Consider the following 12,170-nt stretch of genomic DNA (forward strand, 5'->3'; position numbering starts at 1 on the left):
ATCATCATTTGTCATCTATCCAAAAAAGTTGATAAACAGAAGGGAATAAAAGGTTTTACTCTATTGGGCTTGAGCCCACTTGAATGATCAGACCATACCAAATCCAAAGCCCATTTTCTAGGCTTCAGGCCCAACTGAATGAACTGGGTCCCCACCAATTTGTCTTGGTATTTTGTGGAATGACCGAATGAGCATCTTTACTCTATTGGGATTTGGGCCGACATGAATTGTGACATTGTTGAAGTTAACTTTCACTCAGTCCAATGCCAACTTGTTGAGCTTTTAGCCTACCTGAATTGAGTGGGAGGCCCACCAATTTTTATTGATTTGAGATTGGAAGAAATGATGGTGAGAAGATGATGTTTTTGTGGTAGAAATATCAGAAAACTCCTTAGGGTTCTTGGACAATCAAAGACATCCTAAGGCACTTGGGAAGTTTTTGGGCAGTAAAATAAATATAGTGTCATACATCAAAATTCCCTAATTAAATATGAGAATTCAGTTTTGCCCTCTCGCATCTTCCTTTAATGGTTTTGTTAAGTAACAACTTGATTTATATCGTTGCTGTCACTTCATAAATTAACACAGTATCTGAGCTTTTTGACTCTTGAAAGTGGGTCAAGGTGTTAAGTATTAGCTTATTTAATATACATCATACATTGAAATATGATATTATTGATTGCCTCAAATTTTTAAGCATTTCATTTCTTCTTAGCAACTTTGAATGAGGGGGAGCGGTGAAATGTTTGTAGAATTGCAGTGGTTAAGGGTCCTTTTCTCGTATGGGCAAGGGATAAGATCCCATAGACACAACCTCAGTGAATGTTATTTTCTAGACCATTTTTTTATTATCTTTTGTATGGGATTAGGTGTATATATATGTATATAATTCATTGCATGAAGGTCCTTTCGTGTGGGTCAGTTAGGTTGGGTGGTTAGGGTTAATAGTTGGGCCAGATGGGTGGGTTATGGTATTTGGTTGACTGGTTCCTTGGATGACATTGCATTGTGAAACCAACTGATGTTGAAATGTCAAAGGTAAGAAAAAGAATTAATTAGTGATATGGATAGTTCTTGACCTTATGATTATAAAATAATCTATAATGTAGATTATTAAATTTTCAATATACAAAATTTAGATTAAATAGCCCTCTAAGACAAGGCAATGCAATGCATGTGAAATGATTCATGTTTTGGAATAAAAATATATACATTTTGAGGCAAGCCAGGGTTCAAAGCAAATCTTTACTCACTGGCTTTCAGTCCCTCACTTCTACTGATGAGTCTTGCTGCTCTTGCAGCAAAGTCCATGCCTTACTCCCATAGTGTGATCAGTTCAGAGGAGAGGTCATATACAAGTCAATCTTATATGGACTAAATTATTGGTTTTTTTTTTTGTAGAGGACTAGTTTTTCGCTTCATCATATGTTACATATTTTTGTCGGAAAGAAATATGGTTAAACTAAATGGACAAAATTCATGCAGTTGTTCGTAGTAACCTACCATTTATAATGACCTTCAAATTCAATGCAAAATGTCTATCAAGTCTTCTGTCCTGGTGAGTGGCCCCTCATCCAATAGAATTAGATCATCCCTTTTCCTTGATTTTGTTGGCCATCAAACGCAAAAATTAGACGTTGTCAAGTTTCTGAGGCAAGTTCATGGATGTACAGAAAATTTTAACTGGCAGACATTGTTGATTAGCTCTTCTTGTATCTCTTTGTAATGTTAATTTTGTGCACACATTGCTTGTTAGTATATCACAAGACTCAACATTCAGCTGCTGATTTTTCTTCAGAGGATACATGGCTCCTGAATACTCGAAGAGGGGTTGCTTAACTGAGGAACAGCAACACCAGTTGCTGGCCAAAGCAGGAGTTTGATTGTCTTCTCCATTGGGATATCTTTTGGCTTCCTGCACGTCCTTTCTGGACAGTCTTTTCCTCTACATCTTCAAGTTTCATTATCAATGTCCTCTGTAATTAGCATGCTCAAAGGCAAGTCTGCGGTCCAAGCAACGAGCATCAAGCATGATACAATCAACCCAGGCATGAGATTCAAAGCCTTTGAGAAGCTCTCAATGGACAGCAAGCTTCATGTCTCATCAGGTCCAAGGCAGCATATCAGTTGATGGGCCAAGGATGGATTCCTCGGTTTCCTTCAATAGCAGAGAAGACTCGAGGATTCTTGATCAAGCAAGCTTCTTACCAGGTCTGGAACATGGAAGGGAGTTGTTGTCGCTACTGCCCAGTCCATTGCTGCTGCAAATTGCGAGCATCGAGCAAACCGTGTAGGTAATCCCCCTGCAACTGATGATTATCACTGTTTTTTTACTGAATCCGTTTCAAGTTGTTGAAAGTGTCCTTATTCTGGTCCTGCCTTCCTATGAAATTTCCTCTTTAATTTGTATAATTTTACCAACCCTACATGAGACGGATGGTGGGAGGTTGGATGATTTGATGCTTTTGCAAAATAGAATGGATTTTTTCTAAATTCCACGTAGAATAATAAGTTTTCTAAGGCCAAACATCACATGTCATTGAATAGTCTCACCTAATAGTTCCGCCGTGACATAAATGCTTCTAAGTATGCTGGTTAAACTAATTCATTCAGCAATTAGGTCCATTACAGAGGGCACTTTGACAGATTGCGACGGATTATTCCATGCCTTGGCTTCATTTAAACATCCGTTGTGGATTATATATATATATATATATTTAATGTGACACGTCATATAATGGAGATGGCCCCCACAGTTGTTATTTTCCACATTGTGACATGACGTGAGTCCTTCCCCTTGGTCCTTTTGGACGCTCCTCGTATTCAGCAGCAAATTAGTACGGTTGACTAAAGATTGAACCACAAAATTATCCTTTTTGTTTTATTTATAGCTAAATATAAAAATAAAATAAAAAATCATTAATATTTACTTAAGTATTCATTCAATAAAAAATAATGGTGATGATAAAAGTGGGAGTCCAATTAGAATATTTAAATAGAGAAATTTTCAAATATTCACACATTTTAGTATTAGAAAATTCATTATAATTGATTTTCTTTCTATTTAATAATAGATTTTTTTTCTATTTTTAAATTCTTTTAATTAATTATAATTTTTAATTTTTGTGTTTTAAGCCAATTCTAGAATTATTTCCTATTTTTATGTTTTGGATAGACTGCTTCCTATTTTTGTGTTTTACGTTTGTGTATATATATTCATTCTTAATCAATGAAAAAGTCAAGTTATTGTTTCTTAATAATCATCTCTCTACTTCAATATGGTATCCATGGCTTAATCTTCTTGGACATATTTTTTTTCTTTTTTTTTTTTTCTTCTCCTCAATGACTTTTGGTGCATCATTCTCTTCCACTAACGATCCTATCACCATCCAAAACTCCCAAGGTCCTCAACATCCTCTCCTTACAATCAATCTCTCTAATATTACCAAATTGTCATCCACCAATTATCTCACATGAAGCCTTCAAATTCAATATCTTCTTGAAGGTTATAATCTTCATCACTTCATTGATGACGCTCATACTCTACCACCACCCACTGTCACCATCACTGGTGTTGCATCCCCAAATCCGACATATATAACCTGGAAGTGTCATGATCGTCTCATCTTTAGCACTCTCCTTGGTGCTATCTCTGTTTCGCTACAACTGCTTATTGTCCGTACCACCACTTCCCTTGATGCATGACAACCTTAGCCAATACTTATGTCAAACCATCTCATGGTCATATTAAACAATTGAAGGAACAATTACAATAGTGTACCAAGGGCTTTCTAACTTATTGAACTTACGCCTTTGTCACTACTATATATCCCATCAACCGTATGCCCACACTCACACTATATCTCTCATCTCCTTTTGACAAACTCTTTGAGTCTCCACCCAACTACACTAAACTTCGGGTGTTTGGTTGCTTATGTTGTCCGTGGTTTCATCCTTATTCTCAACATAAACTTGACTCTTGTTTCACTCCTTGTGTTTTTCTTGGTTACTCTTCAATACAAAGTGTCTATATTGTCTATCTTGGTCATCATCCAATTTCCTCAACATATCAATTTGTCAACGCTCTTACTAAACCGCTTCCAAGAAGTCACTTCCAATAATTATAGGTCAAGATTGGCGTCTCCTCCAGAGCTCTTAATATTTTATATTTCTAAAAGTTACAATAATAAATTTTAATTAAATAATTTATTTGAAATATTGTTTAAAATTGGAAAAAAAAATAGCTTTAGTTATTTTATAAAATACATGAAAATTAAAATATATAAAATTTTAATTAATTTTAATTATATTTAAATTTTATTTTTGTATTATAAATCAAAAATGAAAAAATCATTATTTTTATTATTTTTTCTAAATACCTGTTTTTAAACCAAACATTGCATTAATGTTCCAAATAAAGCATTAATTTTCATTGTCCACAAAAATATACGACTTATTTGATAAATTTAAAAAAAATTGTTTTTGAGAATAATTTTTAGAAACTATTTTTTTTATATATTTTTATAGAATAGGAAATGTAAAATATTTTTAATATGTTTTAAATATTTTAAAAATAATTTTTATATCAAATTTTTATTTTTTTATCTTTCTATCTATAATTATTATTTAAAATAATCCTTATAAAATAAGTAAAAATAATTAAAAAAATATTTTTAGAAAATAATTTTCAGCTATTAAACATGATTTTTTAATTTTTTTATTTTAAAGAATAAAAAATTGTTTTTAAAAATAATTATCAAATAGATTTTTAGTATTTCGTTAGCTTTTAAATATATAATTAAAAAAAACCTATAAAAGAAAAGAAAAAGTTTTAAAAATAAAACATTATTGAAGTATATACAAATTTTCAAGGCTCCCATTACAAGGATGGTTCACGGGTTGACTTTTCTAAGCTGTCATTAATTGCATGAAAGCTTTTTCCTTTACTCTTTGTTGTTTTTCCATATAGAATTTTCGTAAGATTTGTCAAAAGCCGACCATTAAGTTTTCAAAATCACATGTTGTTTTGCTTTTCTTTTCCATATTATAAAATATAAATTCAACACTAACTTTTAAAAGACACTAACACAACCGTTTTTATTGAAGATTTAATTAAGCTTCTTTGGGAAAAAGGGATTAATTAAGCCTAATACTATTTAATTCATATCCACGTGTAATATAATATTTTAATCGTTAAAATTTTTAGTGTTCTTACAAATATAATTAAAATTTTGGTAACTAAATACTTTTAAATTGAAATCATTTTAATGCATAAAAGTGTTTGGTTGAAAGGAAAAAGTTTATTTGCTTTTGCATGTTGATTTTTTTTGGGATTGTGGATAAGGATGAAAATCAAAGAAGCATTGTTGATGTAGAATTTCAAATAAAAAAGTACAATAATTAGATGGAAAGGAGAGAGATTCAAGCCCTTGACTTGTCACCTTGTCAATTGATTTGTCATATAGCTTGTACCCACTTGTAGGAGTATTAAAATTCAAGACTATTACAAATTATTTTTTTTATTTATTTAGAAAAGATGAAGAAGAAGGAAAATAAAAATAAAATTATATTATTGGTAACAAAGTCCTCCTCATTTTCAATGAGTTGCGTGCAAGCAAATTAATTAAAGCACGAATTGTAAAAATGAGTTTTCACACATTTATATAAATATTATTATAAAATAAGAATATTTTAAAAATAATTTAAATTTTATACACTCACAAATAAAGGTAATATCTATAATAAAAAAAATATTTATATTATTAAAAAATAGTATTTGAACAATTAAAAATATTGTCTTTGATAGAAAAGCACATGAAAATGTTAATTATTTTTAAATTATTATTTTATAAATTTGAACAACTATTTTATGACTTCTTTTTTTTTTGGTATTGTAAACATATTTTTCCCAAATAAAAATTTATGGATAAATCCTGATAATCAACCATACCAATCTTCTGTCTTTTGTTGAATTTCAACCATCGAGGCTGGCAGCAGTTCCAGCTCTGTGCATGGAATTAAGCTGCCATCTGAGTCTTCAATTAATACTGGTAAATGAACTACATCTTTGCATAAGAATCTGCAGATGTTCAAACATAAATAGCTTCCAATCTCAGTTTTTCGTATAACAAACATCATTTGCAGAAGAATTCTAGCAAGAAGAGCTATAAAATAAAGTGAAAGAAGAAGAAAGCAAGAAATAGAGAATAGAATGCATGCAAAAACTCTCTTGAATTTCATTAGAGGTCTCTCCCTTTTATAAGGAGTTACAAAATATATTTATGGATGATTTTCCACAAGTTACCATAGTGGTACAGAATCTCATATTTTATAACACTCCTCCTTGGATGATCATAAGAATATGCCCCATTAAAACCTTACTAAGAAAAACCCTAATGAAGGAAAAAGAGTATAATATTCTTTTGGATTACTACAACTACCTCGTTAAAAACCTTACCAGTAAAACCCAATGGGATAGAGTGTAGCATAATGACATTCTTATCAATTAGTTCCCCCTCATGTAGACATGATTATATTTTCTCTAGTAGCACAACATAGAGATCTTTGTATCAGCCTATTCCAATGAGCTTCTTGAGTATTGCAGTTGACAATACATTTGTGAATAGATATACTAAATTGCCAATTGATCTTATTCGTCGAATAGTAATTTCATCACTCTTATGGAGTTAATGAAAGTAAAAGACTTGGGCAATATATTCTTAATTCTATCACCCTCAATGTATCATTCTTTAATCTGTGCAATGTATGCAACATTATCTTCAAATAATATTGTCGGGTCACCTTTGATAGAGGAGAGTCCACATGATTCTTGAATATACTAGATCATAGATCTTAACTATATACATTCATGACTTGCTTCATAAATTGCTAGTATTTATGAAGGATTTGATGATATGGCCACCATTGTTTGTTTGACAGATCTCCGTGAAGCACTAGTACCATTGTAATTAAACACATACCCTGTTTGTGACCTACCTTTATGTGAATCTAAAAGATATCTTGTATTTGCATATCTAAGCAATTGTTGTTTTAATTCCCTTAAGTAAAATAAACTCATATTAGTAGTTCCGGGAAGATAACGCAGTATATGTTTGATACCAATCCAATGTCTTCGAGTTTGAGTGGAACCGTATTTTGCTAATAGATTAACAGAAAAAGAAATGTCTGAATGTGTACAATTGACAAGATATACAAGTGCACCAATAGCACTAAGATATGGTACTTCAAGACCAAGTAATTCTTCATCTTTTTTGTAAGGACAAAATAGGTCATTTTTCACATCAAGTGATCTAACAATTATTAAAAAACTTAAAGGATGCACTTTACCCATATAAAAATGCTTCAAAACTTTCTTAATGTATGTTGATTGATGTACTAAAACTCCATTTGGAAAATACTCAATCTAAAAACCGAGATAAAATTTTGTTTTTCCAAGATATTTCATTTCAAATTCCCCTTTTCAAGTAATTTGTTGTTCTTGTGAGCTCTTCAAGAGTTCCAACAAGATTTAAGTCATCAACATACACTGCAATAATTACAAATCCGGTTTCTGATTTCTTAATGAAGATGCATGAGCATATAAGGTTATTCATATACCATTTTTTTAGCAAGTATTCGCTAAGGCGATTGTACCACATGTGTCCAGATTGTTTTATTCCATACAATGATTATTTTAACTTGATTGAGTATATGTTACGAGGATTTGTACAATTTGCTTCATGCAATTTAAATCCTTCAAGGATTTTCATGTATATATCATTATCCATGAATCTATATAAATATGTTGTAATAACATCCATAAGACGCATATCTAGTCCTTCTGGGACTGCCAAACTAATTAAGAAACAAAATGTGATTGTGTCAATGATGGGAGAGAAAGTTTCCTCGTAGTCAATATCAGGTCTTTGTGAGAAATCTTGTGCTACTAATCGCACTTTATATCTTATGACCTCATTATTCTCATTGTGTTTTCGTACAAATACCCATTTGTACCCAACAAGCTTTACATCTTTAGGTGTTTGGACTATAGGTAAAAAAACTTCTTGTTTTGTTAATGAGTTTAACTTTGCTTACATAACTTCTTTCCATTTTGACCAATCATTTCTATGTCGGTATTCTTTCACATTTCATGATTTGGGATCTTCATCATTTCTTATGATATTGGAGGTCACTTGGAAAGCGAAAATATTGTTAATAACAATATTATTTCGATTCTATTTTTCTTCTGTATACATAACTTATTGAGATCTCACAATTTTCATGTACATGTGCCTTTTCGAGCGCTTCTCGTTCAATATGTACCTCTTCAGGGGCTTTCTATTCAATATGTGCATCTTCAGGGGCATTTTGCATTATTTGTGCCTCTTCTAGGGTTATAGATTTATCAATTTTAAACTAATTAGTCATTTTGATGGTCTCTTTTAGAGTGTCAAGTTTTTCTTAGGTTCTCATCTTTCAGAGAGTTACATCATTTGAGTCGACAAGTCTATCACTCTTCAAGTGTATCTTAGATTCATTTGTTAACTATCCTACAGGGACACCAATCTGTGTTGGAGTATTTGCAGCCAAGATATATGACTTTGTCACTTTCTTTGTATCAATGAATGCATCTGGTAATTGATTTGTAAGATTTTACAAATAAATAATTTTTTTAACTTCCAGTTCACATTGATTGATATGAGGATCAAGATAAGTCAAAGTCAATGCATTCCAATAATTTCACTCTGTTCTTCTGGAACTGGTTGTTCTTCCCCTAATGGCGAGAAAATTGTCTCATTAAAATGATAATATGCACAACATGTCATTCTACCTTTTAAGTGTATAGGTAGACTAGTCACTAAATAAAAACTTCTGATTTTATAATGTACATCCATACGACCTTTTATCTCAAGGGACCAAGTTGGTTTTACAAGATTCTTCTAGATCTAGCATTGTATAAAGTGTCATTCACATGGAATCAAATATTATTAGTGACATAGTATAAGTTTTGGAGCCTTTAATCAGATTTCTATCACCTGATATATTATTATTTGTCATCATGTTGTGCAATTAATGAGACAAGTGTTTCATCAAAGTAACAAGTCATAAAACATTGTCATAAATACCTCGTCTTTATAGAGTTGAAGAAATAGAAAAAGAGTTAAAATCAATAGAAAAATATTAGTAATTGATGATGACTTAATAAGTTGTATAAAAACAATGAGAGCATAGATAACACAATAAAATATTCAAATTTGTATATAGCTTCAAGTTATGAACTATTTATGTATAACTTCTAATTACATAGTATAATTAAAAAAAATTAAAGAAATTAAATGTTAATATCTTTCATAGTTTTAGGCCATGATTATTTTGTCAGCACAAAAAAATATTTAAATTTGTACATAACTTCAGGCTATGAACTGTTTTTGCATAAATTTGTGTATAACTTCAAATTATGAACTATTCATTTTATAACTTCCGATTATATAATATTATTTGATATAACTTCTAGTTATACCGTATAATTAAAAATAAATAATTAAGGATCATAGTCATATATTTGTAATTTTGTAATTTCCCCCATAACTTTTGGTTGTAAGGATTGCACATATTTTTCATAACTTCTGGTTATGAATTTACCCTATAATTTATAATTTATCACATAACTTCTAGTTATAAGGATTGTACGTATTTTTGTATTCAAATAAAATAAGTGAAAATAGATAGTCAAAGGGTAATAAAATAGAAAATAATAATGTAAGTTTATCACATATTTTTTTTTGTGAAAAAAGAGAGAAGAGTCTTTGTATTTATGAGAAGAAAATCTTTTCTTTTATAGAAACTATTCGTGCTAATAACGTGTTATAAAAAGAAAATAAGAAAAAGTTAATAGAATGCATGAAAAAATCCTCTTGAATTTCATTAGGGATCTCTGCATTTTATAAGGAGTTACAAAATATATTTATGGATAATCGTCCATAAATTACCATATTGATACAGAATCTCATATTTTATAACAAAATGTTAATTGTCAATATTTTAAGTTTTTAAAGTTACCATCATAAATTTTTAACTAAAAGTCTAGATTATTATAAAATAAGTATATAAATTTTTATAAAAAATTAAAGAAAAATCTTATATTATTATAATATATTACTATCTATTATCTATTAATATAATATTATAGGATAATATATTATTATATTATTATATATTCATTTATAAATATTATTTATTAATGGATATCAAATTTTTAACTAAATTATTTATCAATCACATAAATAACAAATCTTTATGGATGATTAATTTAGAAATGGAGATCATAATATTTTTTTATTTTACATATCTAGAAATATCAGAATAATTTGGATTTATACGATTTAAGAAAAATATATCACATATAATATAAATATAAAAATTAAGTTAATCACTTAATTATAAAAATATAAATTATTTACAGAAATATAAAAGATAATTTTATATTATTATAATATATTATGTATCAATATAATTGTGAAGCCGTATTGTTCAGATCAATCACCTTTTATTTGAAAATTTTATTTTATTTTATTTTTTTAATTTGTTTTCCCCTTTCCTTCCGCAGAAATTCTTCAGCCCCTCTTTTCCCTGTAGAACTTTTTCTTTTTTTCGTTCCTCTTAGCCAGCCACCCTCTCGAAATATCTCTGCAGCAACCTATCCTACCCTTGCAGCCGTACCCTCTCTTTCCTCTAACAGCCATCTGCCAGGGCCCAAGAGCGAATATGCTGTCTCCAACCCAAGTGGTCCCAAAAAAGATGTGAAAAAGGGGCTCAAAATATAAAAATATAGTTGACTTATCTATTTATAAGATTATTTATTAATTAATATTATATATATATATATATATATATATATATATATATATATATATATATATATATATATATATATATATATATATCTATATATATATATATATAACTCTTAAAATTAATTTAAATTACTTCACTAGTAAAAAGGTTATCTCTTTCCATTCAAAGAGTTTCAACTATAAGACTTGTAAAATTTATTTTTAAAATAATTATTAATAATAAATAAAATTAAAATTTAAAATTCTTGTTAAAAAAGTAATTTTATTGAAAATGATTAAAAGATATGGTAGCAATCATTATTAATTATTAATTATTAATATTTAAAAATTTTATCAATAGAATTACCATAATAAATTTGAATTTTCGTAATAGTAATAAATGAAAGACTAAAAATAAAAATAAGTATAAATAACAAATTCATTGTTTTTCCAAACATAATGAAAAAAAAAGTTATATACTCTTAAAAATATCTTTTCAAACATTAAATTATATTTTTCAGATTTCGTAGAATTATTATAATAATTTTAAGTTAAAAAAATTTATTCGAATTAAATTTTGGGTTATTATGAAAAATAAAAATAAATTATAAAAAATAAAAAATAATTTATATGTGAGTTTTAATTTTGGAAGAATTATGTTTTGGGGTAGATAGACCCCCAAATTAACAAAAGGTTCATGTAACTCTTCAAATTGAGCCCAAGACCCAATGAAAGTATGGAAATTGAGTTGAAGGATATCATCCTTCAGTATTTCCAAAAATGCCCTTTGTTGATTTTGAGAAAAAAATTAATATTTTTGAAAAATACTTTTATTTAATTTAATATTTTTATTTAATTTAATATTTTTTTTAAAATACTTTTATGTAATTTAATATTTTTTAAAATACTTTTATTTAATTTAATATTTTTTAAAAATAAATTTATTTAATTTAATATTTTTAAAAAATAAATTTATTTAATTTAATATTTTTTTTAAATACTTTAATTTAATTTAATATTTTTGAAAAAAAAATTTAATTTAATATTTTTGAAAAAAAATATTTAATTTAATATTTTTGAAAACTACTTTTATTTAATTTAGTATTTTTGAAAAAAAATATTTAATTTAATTTTATAAAATATTTTATATGTGTTCTTAAAGGGTATATTTGTCCGTTACTATTTCATATCTTTCAACTCAATTTGAAGAGTTATATGGACCTTTTATTAATTTGGGGGCCTATCTATCCCTGAAAGATAATTCTTCCTTTAATTTTTATCTAACATAAAAAACTAAATATTTTTTTAAAAAACTAAATGTTTTTTAAAAAAATATTA

This window comes from Vitis riparia, chromosome 19 (assembly GCF_004353265.1).
Source record: "Vitis riparia cultivar Riparia Gloire de Montpellier isolate 1030 chromosome 19, EGFV_Vit.rip_1.0, whole genome shotgun sequence".
Lineage (NCBI taxonomy): Eukaryota > Viridiplantae > Streptophyta > Magnoliopsida > Vitales > Vitaceae > Vitis > Vitis riparia.